The 24,272-nt window shown below is 40.4% G+C and overlaps 2 long non-coding RNA genes across 3 annotated transcripts; one reads left to right on the top strand and one right to left on the bottom strand.

Moving 5' to 3' along the window:
- Window positions 1-15,242: 15,242 nt before the first annotated feature.
- Window positions 15,243-19,601, bottom strand: LOC139028383 (uncharacterized). Its single transcript, XR_011480589.1, has 3 exons — window positions 19,520-19,601; window positions 18,525-18,862; window positions 15,243-17,695 (listed from the first exon to the last, which is right to left on the bottom strand). It is a non-coding gene; the product is annotated as an uncharacterized lncRNA (long non-coding RNA).
- Window positions 19,544-24,003, top strand: LOC111970146 (uncharacterized). 2 transcript variants are annotated; one of them, XR_011480588.1, is made up of 4 exons: window positions 19,544-20,206; window positions 20,376-20,462; window positions 23,152-23,262; window positions 23,480-24,003. It is a non-coding gene; the product is annotated as an uncharacterized lncRNA (long non-coding RNA). The 2 variants fall into 2 exon arrangements; XR_011480587.1 differs by having other exon boundaries at window positions 23,152-23,286; window positions 23,480-24,002.
- The last annotated feature ends 269 nt before the right edge of the window (window positions 24,004-24,272 follow it).

The following is a 24,272-nucleotide window of genomic DNA, read 5'->3' on the forward strand; positions in this document are numbered from 1 at the left end:
CCAGGGACTGTAGTGATGCCTCTTACACTGAGATGTAGTGCCTTAGACCGCTGCGCCACTTGGGAGCCCAGTTGGCACTATGCATTGGGGCAGGTAGCGTTCTCCTGGCATCCGCCAAATCCAGATTCATCTGTCGGACTGCCAGATGGTGAAGCGTGATTCATCACTCCAGAGAATGTTTCCACTGTTCCAGAGTCCAATTCCGGCAAGCTTTACACCACTCCAGCCTCCTGCTCAGCCATAGAAACTCATTTCATGAAGCTCTCAATGAACAGTTCTTTTGCTTCCAGAGGAATTCGGTAGTGAGTGCTGGTTGTGCTTCCAGATTTCTATCACCTGAAGCTTGCCCAGAACCATGTAAACACATGCACCAGCTCACAAGTATGCATACATCTCGTGCATGTATTTTGATTTTGATTTTATGCTTCAGGTGATAGAAATCTGGAAGCACCACCAGCGCTTTGAAAAGTTTATGTAATTATACTTTCCTGTGGATATATTGTCTCACATTCCTACCGCAAAAAGGACCAAGCGCACAGACAACCAACCGGTAAACATTAAAATATTTTATTCAACATTTTGGCTTATAAAGGTTGTGAGAAGAACCCTTCTTGATTCAAAATGCTAATTCCTGCCCGACGTAGAATGTTATGCATTTCAACGTCGGGTTTCCAGGCAACGCATGACAGATTTACGGGAATACTTTTGGAATGCGGTGCCATTGGGCGCGTTGGAGTGGTACACCGAAAGTAGCCGACTGTAGACGGAACATTTGCACCGACAGCAAATTGGACATGTTGTGCTGTTTCCAGGAAACGCAACAATGGCAGACATGAAATTTGCCTAAATAGAGCTCGCCAGCGTGTAGACCTAAACCATCGCTATGGGAAAAATTAATTGGGAAAGAATAGAGTTTTGGAATAAAGTCTGAATTTAACACGTTTAGGATATCTTATACGTTTTGTTCCATGAGATAATAGCAGTCAGATAAAGGCTTCATAATTCATAAAGGTCATGTTATGTGGTTTGTGTTATTTATTACATAAATTCTTCGAAATTCACAAAAACCAACATTAGCTGATGAATATGATCTCATAGGACATATGATTTCGTAAACCTGTGTTTACCACATACCTTATTTTCGGCGTTTATACAAAAACGTCACACCTCTTCCTCTTTATACAAAGAACCATGGCAGAGTTAGTGCCTACAATAAGACACCATTACTATTCCTCTCGATGAAGTGGATGCTATCAAAATACCACCTCTCCTACAGGAAGCTGAACATGATCAACATGGCGCAAGGAATTAATATCCTGATAAGGAAATTGGATACAAGCCCAAGCTCTTTCGAACATTCAAAAGTCTGGTTTTGTATTTTTCTCAAAATATAACCGGGTAGTGAGTGCATAGGCTACTATAATGAGAACATAGGTGTTTTTGCAACATATGGGAAATGCTCTGTTTGCCATTACTTCATGCCCCTGTACCTTCCTCATTATTTGTGATTGTGCAACATGCAATTATAACAGATGTGATTAAATGGAGTCCACAAAGAGTTTTACTGTATGGTAATTGATTGCATATCAGCATCACTACAGCCTGCAGTGTATTTATTTCATTCTCAACATTTGTGTTGCTTTTGTCAGTAAGCATGTAAAGAACAGAATTGGATTAAATCACAAAAACACTGTACAGAAAAGGACAAAAACACTGTACAGAAAAGGATTAGAATATGCATGTACATCAGTTCACATAAGTTACTGGGTAAACCATATGCATTGCAGTCAAATGTACTTGGTATTGACCAAACAACTGGTGTCTGGGGTACTTGCTCATTAAGGACCGGTTTCTCAGTCACAGATTAAGCCTCTAAAATTGCCAGTGTAGAAACCCCCAACAATAACCCATTTGTAGCCCACAATGTGTATTACATTTTATTCACACTTAGACAATCAACACATTTTAATTTGTTTGGTGACAATATTACATAGGCTATAACATGGAACACAACATTACAGTAATATCTAGATTAAAAAAAAGAAGAAGAATTATTTCACCTTTATTTAACCAGGTAGACTAGTTGAGAACAAGTTCTCATTTACAATTGCGACCTGGCCAAGATAAAGAAAAGCTGATAGATAATGATGTGAAAGTAGAAATACTGGTGTGCAAAAGAGCAGAAAAGTAAATAAAAAACAATATGGGGATGAGGTAGGTAGATTGGATGGGCTATGTACAGATGCAGCGATTGGTTAGCTGCTCAGATAGCAGATGTTTAAAGTTAGTGAGGGAAATAGAAGTCTCCAGCTTCAGCGATTTTTGCAATTCGTTCCAGTCACTGGCAGCAGAGAACTGGAAGGAAAGGCGGACAAAAGAGGTGTTGGCTTTGGGGATGACCAGTGAGATATACCTGCTGGAGCGCGTGCTACGGGTGGGTGTTATCGTGACCAGTGAGCTATACCTGCTGGAGCGCGTGCTACAGGTGGGTGTTATCGTGACCAGTGAGCTGAGATAAGGTGGAACTTTACCAAGCAAAGACTTACAGATGACCTGGAGCCAGTGGGTCTGGCGACAAATATGTAGCGAGGGCTAGCCGACTAGATCATACAGGTCGCAGTGGTGGGTGGTAAATGGGGCTTTGGTGACAAAACAGATGGCACTGTGATAGACTGCATTCAGTTTGCTGAGTAGAGTGTTGGAGGCTATTTTGTAAATGACATTGCCAAAGATGAGGATCGGAAGGATAGTCAGTTTTATTAGGGTATGTTTGGCAGTGTGAGTGAAGGAGGCTTTGTTGAGAAATAGAAAGCCGATTCTAGATTAATTTTTTTACCAATTTTTTCTCCCCAATTTCGTGGTATCCAATTGGTATTAGTTACAGTCTTGTCTCATCGCTGCAACTCCCGTACGGACTCAGGAGAGGCGAAGGTCGAGAGCCATGCGTCCTCCGAAACACAACCCAACCAAGCCGCACTGCTTCTTGACACAATGCCCATCCAACCCGGAAGCCAGCCGCACCAATGTGTCGGAGGAAACACTGTACACCTGGCGACAGTGTCAGCGTGCACTGTGCCCGGCCCGCCACAGCAGTCGCTAGTGCGCGATGAGACAAGGATATCCCTGCCGGCCAAACCCTCCCTAACCCGGTAGACGCTGGGCCAATTATGTGCCGCCCCATGGGCCTCCCGGTCGCGGCCGGCTGCGACAGAGCCTGGACTCGAACCCAGAATCTCTAGTGGCACAGCGAGCACTGCGATGCAGTGCCTTAGACCACTGCGCCACTCGGGAGGCCCTAGATTTAATTTTGGACTGGAGATGTTTAATATGAGTCTGGAAGGAGAGTTTACAGTCTAGCCAGACACAAAGGTATTTGTAGTTGTCCACATATTCTAAGTCAGAACCGTCCAGAGTAGTGATGCTAGTCGGGCGGGCGGGTAGCGAGCTGTTGAAAAGCATGCATTTAGTTTTACTAGCGTTTAAGAGCAGTTGGAGGCCATGGAAGGAGTGTTGTATGGCATTGAAAAACCAGAAACCGGATTGCACAGCGGAGAAGGTACGGTAGTATTCGAAATGGTCAGTGATCTGTTTATTAACTTGGCTTTCGAAGACTTTAGAAAGGCAGGGCAGGATGGATAAGGTCTATAACAGTTTGGGTCTAGAGTTTCACCCCCTTTGAAGAGGGGGATGACCGCGGCAGCTTTCCAATCTTTAGGGATCTCGGACGATACGAAAGAGAGGTTGAACAGACTGGTAAAAGGGGTTGCAACAATGGCGGCGGATAATTTTAGAAAGAGAGGGTCCAGATTGTCTAGCCCAGCTGATTTGTACGGGTCCAGGTTTTGCAGCTCTTTCAGAACATATGCTATCTGGATTTGGGTGAAGGAGAAGCTGGGGAGGCTTGGGCAAGTAGCTGCGGGGGGTGTGGCGCTGTTAACCGGGGTTGGGGTAGCCAGGAGGAAAGCATGGCCAGCCGTAGAGAAATGCTTATTGAAATTCTCGATTATCGTGAATTTATCGGTGGTGACAGTGTTACCTAGCCTCAGTGCAGTGGGCAGCTGGGAGGAGGTGCTCTTGTTCTCCATGGACTTTACAGTGTCCCAAAACTTTTTGGAGTTAGAGCTACAGGATGCAAATTTCTGTTAGAAAAAGCTAGCCTTTGCTTTCCTGACTGACTGTGCGTATTGGTTTCTGACTTCCCTGAAAAGTTGTATATCGCGGGGACTATTCGATGCTAGTGCAGTCCGCCACAGGATGTTTTTGTGCTGGACGAGGGCAGCCAGGTCTGGAGTGAACCAAGGGCTATATCTGTTCTTAGTTCTACATTTTTTTGAAAGGGGCATGCTTATTTAAGATGGTGAGGAAATTACTTTTAAATAACGACCAGGCATCCTCGACTGACGGGATGAGGTCAATATCCTCCCAGGATACCCGGGCCAGGTCGATTAGAAAGGCCTGCTCGCAGAAGTGTTTTAGGGAGCGTTTGACAGTGATGAGGTGTGGTCGTTTGACCGTGGACCCCTAGCGGATGCAGGCAATGAGGCAGTGATCGCTGAGATCCTGATTGAAAACAGCAGAGGTGTATTTGGAGGGCAAGTTGGTCAGGATAATATCTATGAGGGTGCACATGTTTACGGATTTAGGGGTTGTACCTGGTGGGTTCCTTGATAATTTGTGTGAGATTGAGGGCATCTAGCTTAGATTGTAGAACTGCCGGGGTGTTAAGCATATCCCAGTTTAGGTCACATAACAGAACGAACTCTGAAGATAGATGGGGGGCAATCAATTCACATATGGTGTCTAGGGCACAGCTTGGAGCTGAGGGGGGTCTATAACAGGCGGCAACAGTGAGAGACTTATTTCTGGAGAGATTCATTTTTAAAATTAGAAGCTCGAACTGTTTGGGCATGGACCTGGAAAGTATGACAGAACTTTGCAAGCTCTCTCTCCTTTGGCAGTTCTATCTTGATGGAAAATGTTGTATTTGGGGATGGAAATTTCAGAATTTTTGGTGGCCAGGATTCAGACACGGCGAGGACATCAGGCTTGGCGGAGGGTGCTAAAGCAGTGAGTAAAACAAACTTAGGGAGGAGGCTTCTGATGTTAACATGCATGAAACCAAGGCTTTTTCAGTTACAGAAGTCAACAAATGAGAGTGCCTGGGGACACGCAGGGCCTGGGTTAACCTCCACATCACCCGAGGAACAGAGGAGGAATAGGATGAGGGTACGGCTAAAGGCTATCAAAACTGGTCGTCTAGTGCGTTGGGGACAGAGAATAAAAGGAGCAGATTTCCTCCAGAGCTTTCTGACCAAATACCTGCGATCTCTCCAGAACAAAGAGAAGTAAGCTCCACTCATAATAGTATACTTGATGCACTATGTAAACCTCCACAATGGCAGTCTGCTTCTGTGATACTAGCATATTATCCAGGGCCAATGGTTGGATTGGATTTACTGTACTCACTTAAACTCATGCACTCTCCTCCCTGTAAGTCTCCCAGACTTTAATAAGAACGAACATGTGTCCATCCCCCTTTCCGTTAGGTGAGTCTGCTGGGCTATGGAACTCTAGAACAGCACATAAAAAAAAACTGTCACCCCATTGTCAGCTATATGCAGACTTTTATACTACTTTGCAGATATGAAACAAACAATCATAATGTCAGTCAAAAATATCAAATTCCCAGTTTATGCTACAAAACAAACTTCATGAGGTTTTAAAAATACAGTAGGTTCTATTTGACTCAACATTCCATGACGTACACCAAGGCATTGTTGGCAGAACAGATGGATGCAGTTCTATGCATGATTAATATAATTCACCAATACATTTCTTGGTAGTCCAAAAAATATTGCTATCAGGTTGTAAATACAGCTGTCCTGGTACATTGTTTGCTGCCGCCATTCGAGATGCCCTGTTTCAGTTTCAATGACTCAATATTTTGGACAACAGCGTACTAATGTAACGAAGGCTGGGAATGTCAATACTTTGTATTTATTAAGGATCCCCATTACTCTTCCTGGGGTCCAGCACATTAAGGCAGTTACATAAAATGTTAAATATTACATTTCATAACACTTTACCCAATTCATGTAGTGTGTTCCCTCAAGCCACTACTCCACTATCACATACTTGCAATACAACATCCATGTGTATGTGTGTAGAGTAGAGTGCATGTCTTATCATGTGTGTATGTGTCTCTTCACAGTCCCCGCTGTTCCATAAGGGATATAGATATATATATATATATATATATATATGTCTACTAGAGGTCGACCGATTATGATTTTTCAACGCCGATACCGATTATTGGAGGACAAAAAAAAGCAGATTCCGATTAATCGACCAATTTTTAAAATGTATTTATTTGCAATAATGACAATTACAACAATACTGAATGAACACTTTTATTTCAACTTAATATAATACATCAATAAAATCAATTTAGCCTCAAATAAATAATGAAACATGTTCAATTTGGTTTAAATAATGCAAAAACAAAGTGTTGGAGAAGAAAGTAAAAGTGCAATATGGGCCATGTAAAAAAAGCTAACGTTTAAGTTCCTTGCTCAGAACATGTGAACATATGAAAGCTGGTGGTTCCTTTTAACATGAGTCTTCAATATTCCCAGGTAAGAAGTTTTAGGTTGTAGTTATTATTTGCATTTGTATTTCATATACCTTTGACTATTGGATGTTCTTATAGGCACTTCAGTATTGCCAGTGTAACAGTATAGCTTCCATCCCTCTCCTCGCCCCTACCTGGGCTCGAAACAGGAAAACATTGAAAACAGCCACCCTCGAAGCATCGTTATCCATTGCTCCACAAATGCTGCGGCCCTTGCAGAGCAAGGGGAACAACTACTTCAAGGTCTCAGAGCGAGAACCGTCACCGATTGAAACGCTATTAGCGCGCACCCGGCTAACTAGGTACCTAGCCATTTCACATCGGTTACACCAGCCTAATCTCGGGAGTTGATAGGCTTGAAGTCATAAACAGCTCAATGCTTGAAGCACAACGAAGAGCTGCTGGCAAACGCACGAAAGTGCTGTTTGAATGAATGCTTACGAGCCTGCTGCTGCCTACCACCACTCAGACTGCTCTATCAAATATCAAATCATAGACTTAATTATAATAAACACACAGAAATACGAGCTTAGGTCATTAATATGGTCAAATCCGGAAACTATCATTTCGAAAACAAAACGTTTATTCTTTCAGTGAAATACGGACCGTTACGTATTTTATCTAACGGGTGGCATCCCTAAGTCTAAATATTGCTGTTACATTGTACAACTTCAATGTTATGTCATAATTATGTACAATTCTGGCAAATTAATTACGGTTTTGTGTAGGAATAAATGGTCTTCACACAGTTGCAACGAGCCTGGCAGCCCAAACTGCTGCATATACCTCTGACTGCTTGCACGGAACGCAAGAGAAGTGACACAATTTCCCTCGTTAAAATAAAGTAATGTTAGCTGGCAATATTAACTAAATATGCAGGTTTAAAATATATATTTGTGTATTTGTTTAAAGATCGGCATTGATTTTTATGGATTAGGTACACATTGGTGTAACGACAGTTTTTTTTTGGCGAATGTGCTTGTTAAATCATCACCCGTTTGGAGAAGTAGGCTGTGATTCGATGAGAATTAACAGGCACCGCATCGATTATATGCAACGCAGGACACGCTAGATAAACTAGTAATATCATCAACCATGTGTAGTTAACTAGTGATTATGTTAAGGTTGATTGTTTTTTACAAGATAAGTTTAATGCTAGCTAGCAACTTACCTTGGCTTCTTGCTGCACTCGCGTAACAGGTAGTCAGCCTGCCATGCAGGCTCCTCGTGGAGTGCAATGTAAGGCAGGTGGTTAGAGCGTTGGACTAGTAACCAGAAGGTTGCAAGATCAAATCCCGAGCCGACAAGGTAAAAATCTGTCGTTCTGCCCCTGAACAAGGTAGTTAACCCACCGTTCTAGGCCGTCATTGAAAATAAGAATGTGTTCTTAACTTCTCTAGGATAGGGGCAGCATTTTCACGTTTGGATGAAAAGCATACCCAAATTCAACTGCCAGCTACTCATCCCCAGAAGATAAGATATGCATATTGTTAGTAGATTTGGATAGAAAACACTCTGAAGTTTCTAAACTGTTTGAATCATGTCTGTGAGTATAACAGACTTATTTAAGCGAGCAAAACCCCGAGGACAAACCATTCCGATTTTTTTTCTTTGAGGTCACTCTTTTCAATGAGTTTTCATTGGGAAACCAGATTTCTAAGGGACCTGCTTGCAGTTCCTACCGCTTCCACTGGATGTCAACAGTCTTGAGAAATTGGTTGAGGTTATTCCTTTGTGTAATGAAGTACGGCCATCTTGAACGAGAGTCACATGAAGTGTCCTGTTAGATAGAAGCGCGTGACCAGAAAGCTAGCTATAGTTGGTTTTAATTCTGTATTGAACACAGATCATCCCGTCTTCAATTTTATCGATTATTAACATTAAAAAATAGCTAAAGTTGTATTACAAAAGTAGTTTGAAATGTTTTGCCAAAGTTTACAGGTAACTTTTGAGATATTTTGTAGTCACGTTTGAGCAAGTTGGAACCGGTGTTCTTCTGGATCAAACGCGCCCCCAAAAAATGACATTTTGGATATATATCGACGGAATTAATCGAACAAAAGAACCATTTGTGATGTTTATGGGACATATTGGAGTGCCAACAACAGAAGCTCGTCAAAGGTAAGGCATGAATTATATTTTTATTTCTGCGTTTTGTGTCGCGCCTGCAGGGTTGAAATATGCTTCTCTGTCTTTGTTTACTATTGTGCTATCCTCAGATAATAGCATCGTTTGCTTTGGCCGAAAAGCCTATTTGAATTCTGACATGTTGGCTGGATTCACAACCAGTGTAGCTTTAATTTGGTATCTTTCATGTGTGATTTAATGAAAGTTTGATTTTTATAGTAATTTGTTTGAATTTGGCGCTCTGCATTTTCTCTGGCTTTTGACCAAGTGAGACAGTAGCGTCCCGCCTAAACTCAGATTTCTGGATATAAATATGAACTTAACCGAACAAAACATACATGTATTGTGTAACGTGACATCCTATGCGTGTCATCTGATGAAGATCATCAAAGGTTAGTGATACATTTTATCTCTATTTCTGCTTTTTGTTACTCCTCTCTTTGGCTGGAAAAATGGCTGTGTTTTTCTGTGACTTGGCTCTGACCTAACATAATCGTTTGGTGTGCTTTTGCCGTAAATCCTTCTTGAAATCAGACATGTTGGCTGGATTCACAACAAGTGTAGCTTTAATTTGGTGTCTTTCATGTGTGATTTCATGAAAGTTAGATTTTTATAGTAATTTATTTGAATTTGGCGCTCTGCATCTTTACTGGCTTTTGGCCAAGTGGGACGTTAGCGTCCCACATATCCCAGAGAAGTTAAGGGCCAGCCGTGCTGCCCTGTTCTGAGCCAGTTATAATTTTTTTTTTCTTTGTGGCACCTGACCACACGACTGAACAGTAGTCCAGGTGCGACAACTAGAGCCTGTAGGACCTGCCTTGTTGATAGTGTTAAGAAGGCACAGCAGCACTTTATTTTTTTAATTTCACCTTTATTTAACCAGGTAGGCTAGTTGAGAACAAGTTCTCATTTGCAACTGTGACCTGGCCAAGATAAAGCATAGCAGTTCGACATGTACAACAACACAGAGTTACACATGGAATAAACAAAACATAGTCAATAATACAGTAGAAAAAAAGAAAACAAAAAGTAAATATACAGTGAGTGCAAATGAGGTAAGATAAGGGAGTTAAGGCAATAAATAGGCCATGGTGGCGAAGTAATTACAATATAGCAATTAAACACTGGAATGGTAGATGTGCAGAAGATGAATGTGGAAGTAGAGATACTGGAGTACAAAGGAGCAAGATAAATAAATACAGTATGGGGATGAGGTAGTTGGATGGGCTGTTTACAGATTGGCTATGTACAGGTGCAGTGTGAGCTGCTCTGACAGCTGACGCTTAAAGCTAGTGAGGGAGAAATGAGTCTCCAGCTTCAGTGATTTTTGCAGTTCGTTCCCGTCATCGGCAGCAGAGAGCTGGAAGGAAAGGCAGCCAAAGGATGAATTGGCTTTGGGGGTGACCAGTGAGATATACCTGCTGGAGCGCGTGCTACGAGTGGGTGATGCTATGGTGACCAGTGAGCTGAGATAAGGCGGGGCTTTACCTAGCGAAGACTTATAGATGACCTGGAGCCAGTTGGTTTGGCGACGAATATGAAGCGAAGGCCAGCCTTCGAGAGCATACAGGTCGCAGTGGTGGGTAGTATATGGGGATTTGGTGACAAAACGGATGGCACTGTGATAGACTGCATCCAATTTGTTGAGTAGAGTGTTGGAGGCTATTTTGTAAATGACATCGCCAAAGTCGAGGATCGGTAGGATGGTCAGTTTTACGAGGGTATGTTTGGCAGCATGAATGAAGGATGCTTTGTTGCGAAATAGGAAGCCGATTCTAGATTTAATTTTGTATTGGAGATACTTAATGTGAGTCTGGAAGGAGAGTTTACAGTCTATCCAGACACCTAGGTATTTGTAGTTATCCACATATTCTAAGTCAGAGCCATCCAGAGTAGTGATGCTGGACGGGCGGGCAGATGTGGGCAGTGATCGGTTGAAGAGCATGCATTTAGTTTAACTTGCATTTAAGAGCAGTTGGAGGCCATGGAAGGAGAGTTGTATGGTATTGAAGCTCGTCTGGAGGTTAGTTAACACAGTGTCCAACGAAGGGCCAGAAGTATACAGAATGGTGTCGTCTGCGTAGAGGTGGATCAGAGAATCACTAGCAGCAAGAGCGACATCATTGATGTATACAGAGAAGAGAGTCGGCCCGAGAATTGAACCCTGTGGCACCCCCATAGAGACTGCCAGAGGTCCGGACAACAGGCCCTCCGATTTGACACACTGAACTCTATCAGAGAAGTAGTTGGTAAACCAGGCGAGGCAATCATTTGAGAAACCAAGGCTGTTGAGTCTGCCAATAAGAATGTGGTGATTGACAGAGTTGAAAGCCTTGGCCAGGTCGATGAATACGGCTGCACAGTAATGTCTCTTATCGATGGCGGTTATGATATCATTTAGAACCTTGAGCGTGGCTGAGGTGCACCCATGACCAGCTCTGAAACCAGATTGCATAGCGGAGAAGGTACGGTGGGATTCGAAATGGTTGGTAATCTGTTTGTTAACTTGGCTTTCGAAGACCTTAGAAAGCCATAATAGGATAGATATAGGTCTGTAGCAGTTTGGGTCTAGAGTGTCTCCCCCTTTGAAGAGCTGGATGAACGCGGCAGCTTTCCAATCTTTTCCAATTATGGACAGACTTCTCCCCATCTTAGCTACTGTCGTAACAAAATCAGCAGACAATGATCGATAATGTCAAAAGCCTCACTCAAGTCAAACAAAACAGCTCCCACAATCTTTTTATCATTAATTTCTCTCAGCCAATCATCAGTCATTTGTGTAAGTGCCGTGCTTTTTGAATGTCCCTCTCCATAAGCGTGCTGAAAGTCTGTTGTTTACAGTAAAATAGCATTGTATCTGGTTAATCACTATTTTTTCCAAAAGTTTACGAAGGGTTGGTAACAGGCTGATTGGTCAGCATTTTGAGCCAGTAAAGTGGGCTTCACTATTCTTGGGTAGCGGAAGGACTTTAGCTTCCCTCCAGGCCTGAGGGCACACACTTTCTAGTAGGCTTAGATTGAAGATATGGCGAATAGGAGTGGCAATATCATCGGCTATTATCCTCTGTAATTTTCCATCCAAGTTGTCAGACGCCGGTGGCTTGTCATTGTTGATAGACAATTTTTTCACTTCTTCCACACTCACTTTACGGAATGAAAAATTACAATTCTTATCGTTCATTATTTGATCAGTTATACTTGACAGTGTAGCGTCAGCATTTGTTGCTGGCATGTCATGCCTAAGTTTGCTCATCTTGCCAATAAAATAAATCATTAAATATCATGGCAATATCAGTGGGGTTTGTGGTGAATGAGCCATCTGATTCTATGAATGATGGAGCTGAGTTTGCCTTTTTGCTCACAATTTCATTGAAGGTGCTCCAAAGCTTTTTACTGTCATTCTTTGTCATTGTTTCATAATATTCTTTTTATTCAGTTTAGTCACATTATTTCTCAATTTACTGTACATTTGCCAATCAGTTGTGCAGCCAGACTTCTTTGCCATTCGTTTTGCCTCATCCCTCTCAACCATACAATTTTTAAATTCCTCATCATTCCACGGGGATTTAAACGTTTTCACAGCCATTTTCATAATGGGTGCATGCTTATTAGTAACTTGGATAAGCAATTTCATAAATGTGTCAAGTGCAGCTTCTGGCTGCTCCTCATTATACACCACATACTAACAAACAATTATTTACATCAACAACATAGGAATCACTACGAAACTTATTGTATGACCTCTTATATACTATGTTAGGCCTAGCCTTTGGAATTTTGTTTTTCCTAGATATGGCTAATATATTGTGATCACTACATCTGATGAATTTGGATACTACTTTAAAAGCATATTTCTGCCGCATTAGTAAAGATGTGAACAATAAAAATATTGATGATTTCATTCCTGTGCTGTTAACTACCTGGTAGGTTGACTGATACCAGGTTATCAGAATGTTTGCACTTGGTCTACAGCAGCTTCCCACCAGAATGGGCTTTAGGTGAGGTAAATTAACTTGTAGGCATATTACTTCAACACTATTTAACATGAGATCCTCTCTAAGCTTTACATTAATGTGGTTCAGAATATAAACAGCCACACCTCCACCTTTGGCATTTCTGTCTTTTCTGTAAAGTTATAACCATGTATTGCTACCACTGTATCATCAAAAGGTATTATCTAAGTGAGTTTCAGAAACTGTCAATATGAATGTCATCTGTTACTAGCAAATGATTGATTTTATGAACCTTGTTTTTTAAGCTACATATGTTAACGTGGGCTATTTTTTAGCACTTTTCTGGGATGCTTGATTGTTTTCATTGCTTTACTGGGAAGCTTAGCAGAAGTAGACATTCTCATGTTATTTATGTTAGTGCAGGGTGAGCTGCACAGCGGACTTCCTACTAGGGCACACCGCCTCAGTGCTAACAGTATAACTCTGGTTTCTGTATGCAGTAATTATGTGCATAAATAGCTGTAGGATGAGCAGAGGCATTCAGGGCAGTTAGAGGGACATAAATTAAGTTACATTATGTCTTCCAACACCCCTGGGATAATGTATATTTGCTGAAGCATTATGACAACTCAGCGACACATTAGTACGGATTAACTGAGCTGGACTTGGGTAATTAATAATACAATCAAACTAGCAAAGGAAATGATCACAAGTCAGTCATAACATGGCTAATATACTAGTGTACCTATTTATGTAGCAAGCTAAAAACACAGAGCATAACGTTAGCTAGATGGCTTGCTGCTAGGAGGACGTCATGTCATTGGAGGAGTGGGTGAGTGAGTGACTTTTCCAGCTCGTATCGTTTTTCAGTGGCTACACAGTTAGATGCACGTGCCGTTTGGTTAGCTAGCAAGAAATGTGAATCGCTTTGCTAGATAGCTATGCTGAACGAATGTTATCCAGTTAGCATCTCTTGCGTTTGCAAACTCACTCTGGCTAGCTATTTACTCTGATTTCAGAGCACTCGTCTTGAGTTGCCAGAGCTCAGAATAACTGATTAAATTACAAACGCGCAAGACCCGCTGAATACGGTGTCAGAAAACATACTCAAAAAAAGTAGTACTTAGTCATGAACGCTCTATATAAAAGATGTAAACGGTCTAACCAGCTCTGCCAGGGTGTGTAATGTACTCTCATTTGTGTCTGGAAGTAGCTAGCTAGCAAGTAGGCCAACTTTATCCAGTTTGCTTGTTTGGGACAACGCATGCATTGGCAAGCTGCAGAAGGATGAGCAGGCTATTCCCCATCGTTTATCAGTGCAATTTTGACAGCCAACTAGCTTAAAAATGTTTGAGAAGGTTTATCTAATGTTCCTTTGTTAGATTTTAGCTCATCTTGCTCTGGCTAGCCTTAGTTGTTGATGTGCATATAGGGAAAGATAACCTACCTTTTTATGGCTGTTTGATCAATAGGACTGTAAAGTTCCCAAATTTAAGAGGACACCTATGGTATTTAGTTACATATTTGCAGAAATCCAATTAAGTGTATTTTGTGGCTTTTGACTAATGTGTTCTAATGATTTAAAGTAACGCTGTTGCAACTACCTGTAAATACAGTCCAGTTCAAATTGAATGATGGCAGGCCCTTGTGGCAAATGGCTTGTTTCCATACAGGACTAATGTACCTCTGATTGGCTATGGCGCACCGACCTGCGTAGATTCAGGTCCTGGACGAGACAGATGTTTTTAATTAGGTTTTATTTACTGCAGTGTCTATTAATTGTCCAAAGCATGGCCGCTTTCCAACTTTATATTTCTATAGAATTTTTACAAATGCCTCAGTATATGCAATTCCCAAACACTAAGAATTAATGAAATCGTGAAAATTACCATATCTAAGGGCACGCTTCTAATATATATATATTTTTTTAATAAAGTGTCATTCTTCCTGGGGGTGTATTTGAACAGATTTCAATAGCCTTTTTAGCAACATGAAGTGTTGTCAGTTCCACTTTAATGGACACATTTTGGGGATGACCAAATGCAATAGTTTTGTATAAACAACTCATTTTCATGTATTTGTAAGATTACAAAACTAACTTTTTCCATAGCCGGTTTGTCATGTTGGTCTTTACATTTCTACTAACTTCTGTGATAAGTGTATTTGTCTTGACGTTTAAGTTATGATTCAAAAGATAATTTTTTTTTAAACGTTTCAAAGTGAATACATGTTTAGTAATATTTCAGGCACATCATACAGGTGTCAACTACAATATATATCCCAGAAATGGTTAAAGAATGGGACAAATTGAATAAGTCAGTGCTTGTGTCCATAGAAGTTTGTATGAATGAGTGGTTACATACAATACATGTTGACAGAATGGCTGCGAGAGACAGTGAGATTGTTGTGGTTCTCCCAGGTAACGCCCTTGCTTCCGGAACCACTGAAGGACCCAGTATTGTCAGGAAGCTTGAAGATGTGCGTCACCATCCAGGCCCATGACACAGCATGCAGTGCCCTGATAGGGAGAGGACAATGCAATATGTACCTTTCGTGACACAAGCCATGTTAGCATTCACGTCACATGTTGCTGAACAATTTAACCCCTCTTGTTAGTGTCTTTAGCTAGGTTTCTATCCAATTTGACAGATTTTCATGTGAATATTCAAAAAATCTGCATAAAAAAAACTTGTTTATTAAATTGGCTTGTTGCAGATAAAAGGCTGTAGTAACGTAGAGCACATAAAAATACATTTAGCTTTTAAAATTCCCATGAACCGAATAAAAAAATACAAGTAAAATGGGTTTCCATCGCATTTAACTAAACTAATGGTTGCGTAATATAGCGCGTGTGCCCACTCTGGTATTGGCATGTGCTCTCTAACCAACAGCACTATCTGTGCGCTGTTGGCTAAAGCGCATGTATAGTCTACATGATGAGATTATGGACAATAGAGCTAGATTTTGCAAATGGCATTGATTATCATGTCACCAGAATAAAACCCTCAATAGTTATTGGAAAGGACCCTCAAGTTCATCACCTTGCACTTTCACCACCCTGTGAAGTTCATAACTTATTTAATCTGTAACCTAATAAACTCCATGCTCTTCCGATGAGTCGTAGTGGGAGGACCACAAATCGCTTGACTCCAAGTTTACTTTGATATGATGGTTATTATATCAATAGGTTTCCACCAACATTTCTCGCATAATTAATTTTACTGACACAAAAAGATCCCACCTTGTCTAGCTTATTTTGTTTTGCCGACATTTGGAAAGTTAACCGAAAAATTCTGTTTCCATCAGGCCTGTCATGAGATTATTTTTCATCCGACCTGTACTTTACTCACATAAAAAGGTTGGATGGAAACCTGGTTACAGATATACAGTGCCTTTAGAAAGTATTTACACCACTCAACTCTTCCCACATTTTGTTGTGTTACAGACTGAAATTAAAATAGTTTAAATGTTTTTGTCACTGGCCTACACACTATACCCTATAATGTCAAAGTGGAATTGTTTTTCAAAATGTTTACCAATTGATAAAATTTAAAAGCTGAAATGTCTTCAGTAAACAAGTATTCAACCCCTTTGTTATGGTAAGCTAAAATATGTTCAGGAGTAAAAATGTGCTTAACAAGTCACAAAAGTTGCATGGACTCACTGTTTGAAACAATTGAATATCCCTTTGAGCATGGTGAAGTTATTACACTTTGGATGGTGTATCAATACACCCAGTCACTAAACATACAGGCGTCCTTCCTAACTCAGTTGCCCAAGAGGAAGGAAACCTTTTAGGGATTTAACAGTTACAGAGTTTATTGGCTGTGATAGGAGAACAATGTTGTTGATCCATCCTCAGTTTTGTTACTCCACAATACTAACCTAATTGACAGAATGAAAAGGAAGCCTGTACAGAATAAAAAATATTCCAAAACATGCATCCTGTGTGCAACAAGGCAGTAAAGTAATACTGCAAAAAATGTGGCAAAGCAATTCACTTCTTGTCCTGAATACAAAGTGCTATGTTTGGGGCAAATCCAATACATTCGGAGTACCACACTCCATATATTCAAGCATAGTGGTGGCTGCATCATGTTATGGGTATTCTAATCGTTAACGATTGGGAAGTTTTTCCAGGTAAAAATAAATAAAAGGAATGGAACTATGCACAGGCAAAATTGTAGAGGAAAACCTGATTCAGTCTGCTTTCCACCAGACACTGGGAGATTAATTCACCTTTCAGCAGGACAATAACCTAAAACAAGGCCAAATCAACACTGGGGTTGCTTACTAAAAAGACAGTGAATTTTCCTGAGTGGCCGAGTTACAGTTTTGACTTAAATCTATGGCAAGAACTGAAAGTGGTTGTTTAGCAATGATCAACAACCAATTTGAGCTTTAACAATTTTTATTATAATAAAATGGGCAAATGTTGCACAATCCAGGTGTGGAAAGCTCTTAGACTTACCCAGAAAGACTCAGCTGTAATCTCTACCAAAGGTACTTCTACAAAGTATTGACTCAAGGGTAATTATGTAAATGAGACATTTCTGTATTTCATTTTCAAAATATTAGCAAGCAATTCTAAAAACATGTTTTCACTTGGTCATTATGAGGTACTGGGTGAGAAATAAAAAATATATTTAATACATTTTGAATTCCTTAACAACAAAATGTGTAATATGTCAAGGGGTATTAATACTTTTTGAAAGCATTGTATGGAAATTCACATACAATATTCAGTTCATAAGCATCGACTCTAGGGTCCTTTGGGACTGCTGTGCAAGGTATTGGGCAAAAAGTTTCTTCCCTTATTCAAAGCGTCTTCAGAGTAGGAATTGTGATCTATGACCTGCACATTCATTGTGAAAGGCAAAAACTTATCCTAAATCAGTACTCCTATTCTGAGATGCTTTGTGAACACCGGCCCCGGTCTGTCTGCATGCTGCTTTCTAGTGGTCTAACTCCCTCTCCTCTCCATCTGAAATGCAACACCAAAAACATGAATTAGCTAAGTTACTGACTGACTAGGCTAACTAATGAAACTAATATAAATATGCACAAGACTATTCTGCCAAATAATAACAAAACAACAGCCCTATTGCAGTGTAATCAAGAGGGGCATTTTTCTTGCTGTCACTAGTGTATCAATAAACAGCAAGGAAATGAAGTAGTTTGACAAGAAGTATTCCCAATAGTCATATAGCTAGCAAATGAATAGTTATTTTCAAAATCAAGAAAATCAAATAAATGTGCCGATACCCATGTGTGGGATACAGAACATAACTCTACCATAACTAAATATAGAAAATACAAATACAGCCATTGAAAATACAGTCCACTTAGCTAGCTAATGCGGTGAACTCAGACTGATTGTGGGAGTTATGTAATGTTAGCTAACTTTCCCCCAGCAGTTTCAATCTAGCTAACAGCATTTTCATCAACTTTGGATAGCTTAAAGTACTACTTAAGTCATCTTTGGGGGTCTGTCCTTTACTATTTATATTTTGGACAACTTTTACTTCACTACATTCCTAAAGAAAATATTGTCGTTTTTACTCCATACATTTTCTCCTGACACCCAAAAGTACTCATTACATTTTGAATGCTTAGCAGGACAGGAAAATGGTCCAATTCACACACTTATCAAGAGAACATCCCTGGTCTTCTCTACTGCCTCTGATCTGGCGGACTCACTAAATGATGTCTGAGTGTTGGACTGTGTCCCTGGCTATCCGTAAATAAATTGTGCCGTCTGGTTTTGATACTTAAGTATATTTTAGAAATTACATTAAAAAAAGCTTATTTACCCTTTTTCTCCCTAATTTTGTGGTATCCAAATTGGTAGTTACAGTCTTGTCCCATCGCTGCAACTCCCATACGGACTCGGGAGTCGTGAAGGTCGAGAGCCGTGCGTCCCCAGCTGCACCTATGTGTCGTGTCGGCGGTAACACCGTACACCTGGCGACTGTGTCAGTGTGCATGTTTTTAGCAGCATTTATCCACATGCAATCACCTCATTGGTTTTTAGGAGCATATACCCACGTGTGTGATTGAAAGATGAACTGAGGTCTATGCTCCAGTCAGTAGTGGTAATGCACCTTATATTGGTTGCCAACCACCAAATAAAGTCCAAAGAAGAAGAAGCCTGAAGGAGGAGAGATTACTAGAAAACAAACTTTTACAGGTTGATTAATTGTCGGAGTAAAGGACCTTGTGCATTTCAGGTAAAATAACAATCCAATGTTTATATCCAAGGACAAAATTGCTAGCATTAACTAGCAACAGCAAGCTAGCTATTTAAAATTGCCATAAAAGTTTAATGCTTTTCGACCTGTCCCCAAATGAATATAGTTGGTTCAGAGTTTGTTTTGATATTTCAACCTGTGTGTCCTGATCGTGTCTGAGGTGGAATACAAAAATCAACATGCACGCGATGATGTGCGTGCGGTCAGGTAACGTTAAGCATGTTAAACCGCTGCGCCACTCCGGAGGTCACATTTACTTTTGATACTTAATAAGTATATTTAAAACCAAAAACTTTTACTCAAGTAGAATTTTACTGGGTGACTTTTACTTCAGTAATTTTCTATTAAGGTGCCTTTACTTTTTCTCAAGTATGACAATGGGATACTTTTTCCACCACTGCAAATATAGCTATTATTTTTCCCCATGCATCTGCCTGATACAACTTGTCAGTTGTTAGCTAGTAAAGTAGGATGGATAAGTCAGAAGCCAGCTAGCAATGCCAAGTTCATACCTTTTACCAACAAAAATCATGTATGCATATAAAAGAGACAATTACCTTGAAGCAGATCATTTTTGGTTTTATTCCAGTACTTCAGGCCATGGAGTAATAGCTAGCTACTTGTTTGTAGAACCGGCGTCTTCACCAGATGTCCCAAGTCAGCCCGTCTTCACCTGAACGAACTTCACAGGAAAGGTGTTGGCAAAATCACAGGCTGCGTCATGCGCTTGAGGGGGCGTTTACTTACTAGAACGTGTGCTTCACTTTTATTTAAATCTAGCAGCAATTTGCAAGGGGTGTATGTTCTATTTATATTATTGGCTAATGTATTTATTTGCAACATGGCCTTTAAGTTGTTCTCACCCTAATCAACCGCTAGTAGCTAGATAGACTGCGTTTAAACAACGTTTGGCGCAGCAGATGCAGGAACTAGCTAGCTAACAAGTTAGCAAGCTAACTGGCTAATATCGTCCCTACAAAGAATGGTTACCAGCCGTCCTGCGTGCAGGTTGTTCGCTTTAGGACTAGCCCGAGTTAATCTTATTTAGTTAGCTATGGACTCAATGTCTTTAATACAAGGTGTTTTATTGCGAAATGACGACTCGCCTTATCAAAACCTCAACCGAGAATTCGCAACGAGAATTTCTTATCCTAGCCCTGAGTCACCGACTCCTCAAGTCCCCGACATCACAGAGACCAGCGCTGGTCTGGAGTGGTTTGAGATGGGCCTAGCGACCTCATCTGGTAAGTGATGAGATAGCAAGACAGGTTAATGTTGTATGTTCTCCTGTAAGTGAGTAGCTTAAGCAAAGATGTTTTTTTTTTTTTATCTGTGGCTATAGTAAGAAACGTTACATATACACAGTGCTGCCTGCTATGTTTAACTAGAGAGAATATTTTAACCACACTGCAGGTCCCGCGAGGAGCACAACAGACCAGGGAGTACCGCGGTCTCCTTATGTCACTGGATCAGTCAGCACCCAAAGCTCTCCAATCAGCAGTAAGTGATGGAATTACTGATGCACACTGTAATGTCATCAGCTCAACTGGCCTGATTTATTTCACATTACAATGTCTAAAGCAGGGGTGTCAAACTAGGACCGGAGCAGTGGTGTAGCACAGTTTCGCGTGACCCCCACAAGGTTCGAGCAAGGACCTTTATTTTTCTTCCATGGGCAGAGAGATAAATGCTAATCTATAGCTATAGCTAATCTCATGCAATTTTTCAAATGTTGCCGTGAGGCTGATGGAAAATGTTGCTGTTTTAGAGCTCAGGGATTCTTGAACGATTGGACAATCTAAACTTTTTCCCACAAATATTTGTAATAATATTAACAAATAATTGTATATATTTTGATGAACCAAATGATAAGATATCACACCATGTAAAGGAACAATCTCCTAATAAAAAATATATAATATAATCTAATTAGATTTGTCAACTCTGTCAGACACCATAAAAGCATTTCATTTTTACAATTATTGTACAACACGTGTTTAATGACATTGAAAGTTTAATTCTAGCATTTAGATTATTCAAATATGTAATACAAATCTCCAAACGTCTTTTTGTTTTGTTTTATAGCACTATTAAATGCTCCAGGGCTATTTTCGTTAGCATTTTGACGTTCTTTTTCTAGATTTAGAACAACATTTATTTAAAAAACAGCATTTATAAAGCAAACATCCCTTAGGTCAAGCACACTAAATACTTTGACTCCATCGGTGATGGAGGTGATGGAGTTGACATCTGACAACAGATACTAAAAATAAAAGTTAAGTACAAACATTTTTTTAAATATGAAAAATTATTCATTTGAAAATCCCCAATAAAATAATGGTTGTTATCAGATCTTTCAACACCATGAAGGAGTTGACGTTAGACAAAAATCTTAGTTTGTTTTACGGTGTTGACAAATTGCTTTTTGTTCTTCATTCAAGTGGTTTATACAGTAGCAATTTTGTTTTTCGTTAGTTGCATATTTGAAAAAAGTATAATTCTATCTTAAACTATTAGGCTGATGGGGTTGACAGTTTATGGTTGTTACCATGGGGATTCCGATATATTGTTTGTTTTAAATCTATCAAAAGTAGAGAACTTTACAGACCATGAGTGGTCTTGTTTCACTACATGTAATGAGGATGTTGGGGTCTTTGTCACGGATCCTCCCGGTACTGCTGCTCATTCTGTTCACCAGTTCCAAAGGTCTATGTCACCGGCTTTCTAGGCTTCACTGAACGGATTCATTGTCATCAATCCCGGACTGTCTTGTCTGATTACACACACCTGATTCCTATTTCCCCTGATTAGTATGTTATATATGCACCCTCTGTCTTTGTCGGTTATTGTTCCCATGTCTGTTGGGTGTGTGAGTACCTATGCGTTGGTGCAGCTTTATATATTGTGTATTACGGGTATCGTCATTCAACGAGGTTTACCCTCGATCTTTTGTTTGGGTACAGCCCAGTGTTTTGTATACATGTTTGTTTTGGGTGTATTAAAAAACCCTATTGTGTATTCATGTGCCTGTCTCCAAGTCGTTTATACCAGCGTGACAGTCCTTATGGTATAGCTGACGCAGCTCATTCCTGGTTAATTTAGAATTTTAGGCAAATCTGATGGAGTTGACCAAATCTCCAGACACTTCTTTTAGGGATCAGTCTTAAGAAATATTCTTTAAAGTCACAGAGAGCTATTGCAAGAAACTACATAATGTTATTTTTTAGTTAATATCCCTTCATTGGCAGTTTTTATAATTTAAAACACTTTTTTGGAGAGTTTGAAATTGGGATCCTTTGCTCCGGACAAGGGCATTTACAGGCATAGAGCAGACATGAAAATGAATCATATTGAGAAAATTCCAAAAAGAAATATTTTCCCTTATAACATTCCCCTAAATGCACATTTTATGTTTTTATATCTCTATATCAAGTTTCCCTGCCGGACAAGGATTGTCCCGACTTTCAAGAATATCTGAGCTAATTTCCTGCTGTTCTGCACATTTTGCCATGAGGCTGAGAGAACATTTAGCAGTTTAAAGCTAATTTCCTGTCATTCTAAAATGTTTGTGTTCATATGCTATCTGGGGGGCCTGTCCTTTTAAGGGTTGGGGGCCCCCAAAGTGCGTGGACCCCCCTGCCTTGCGTGGGCTGTGGGAGTGTGTGCTACACCAGTGGTCCAGAGGGCCACACTATATATTAGTTATTATATTTGCACCCTGACTGTCTAGCTTTCATTTCAGTGATTTATTAGCGAGCTAGACAGAAGTCTTGAAATTGTATGAATGTAGGTCCATTATCATTTCTACACAGTTTTGATTTGGTTTTAGTCATTTTAAAGTATATTGAGTTCGATTCCCCTTCGGATTGGACCCTCGCACAGAGTTATCTTGACACCACACTGGTCTAAAGGCTTGCATTTTGAGACTTGTTGCCCATCTCCTAGACAGGATTTCAATGAAGCTTCATTAGTATGGTGAAAACCCCCTGAAATAAAGTACACTTCCACTATGAGCCCACATCTTAGTCTATTTAATACTGTGCAAAAGTAGGCCTACACAGCCCTCTGCTTATTGTAAGCACATAAGCTGTAGGCTACTGAAGTTCCATTTGCTAGGGTAGGCTAAAGGGTGTGGCAACAGTGAGTTGTGAGGTCCTTGGTGACTTTGTGGACACACTTAAAATTACAGACTTTGCAGTTCCATCCACCCCAGTGCAGAGCTGGGGGATCCCCCATAATCCAGAGGAGGATCCATGGACGGCTAGTCCTACACAGCACAGAACACAACCATCCCCCCTGGGTAACGAACCCTCAGAACCCCTGGGTACATTCCTCTCGATGAGTAGACACCTCCTAATGCACTGTTAGAGAAGTGGTCCCTCTTACTATACACAGAAGTGTGGTTATGTGTGGCTATGCATGTTTTTTAAGTTCTTACTTTATCATCTTGGTCATGTGATCAGCAAGGACAGCTCAATTCACAGAAGCTAATGGTATTTTTCCCTCCTCTGAAACAGCTCAAACTGTCCCTGTTATCAGAAAGAGGAGGGTTTATGCACTAGCCCAGCCAGTGAGAAGCATATCTGAAGAGGACCTATCTAGTAAAGAAGGGATATCGGAGAGGGGGAGCAGAAAAGGGAAAGACAGCAGACCTATCCTGGGAGATCTGTTTGATTAACACACTGACTGATTTGTAACTGCCGCTGACTTTTTAATGTTTGATTATTTCCAATGTAATGCTGGTGAACTCTGATTTGAGATTCTCAATTCTCCATTGTGGATGGTCTTTTAAAGTAACGTACAATTCCTTACAGATTACCTAGTTTGATCCCCTCCTGTTTGTAATATGTTTCATCAGTTTTGCAGTATGTCATTGTTCTAATAAAATATAATCAAAAAGGTTGAAATAGTAGAACATTTAAAATTTACAGAGTGAAATAGTAGTATAGTGACAACCACTAAATGTCACTGTTGTGTTATTTCCTGTCTACCACTTTCCTCTCTCATACTGCTGGGTGTGTGAGTGAGAGGTTATCCTGTGATCTTGTACTTCACTGAGAAAAATGAAACATGCACTAGTAGATAATCTTTAACGGGTGTGATCGTGTCTAAGAGGGCATCGGGTCACCCCCTACTTCTGACCCTTCATCCTTCCATGACATAGAAAGATGTGAATAGACAAACACTGAAGTTTTTGTCTGAAGTGGATGTGAATTTAACAGGATTGGGAATGTCTAGGACAGAGAAGGGTAATGACATTGTCAGACTAGCCATCCCCAAATGAGTGCCCAAATGGGGCAATCGTTTTTC

The sequence above is a fragment of the Salvelinus sp. IW2-2015 genome, linkage group LG11 (genome assembly GCF_002910315.2).
Source record: "Salvelinus sp. IW2-2015 linkage group LG11, ASM291031v2, whole genome shotgun sequence".
Lineage (NCBI taxonomy): Eukaryota > Metazoa > Chordata > Actinopteri > Salmoniformes > Salmonidae > Salvelinus > Salvelinus sp. IW2-2015.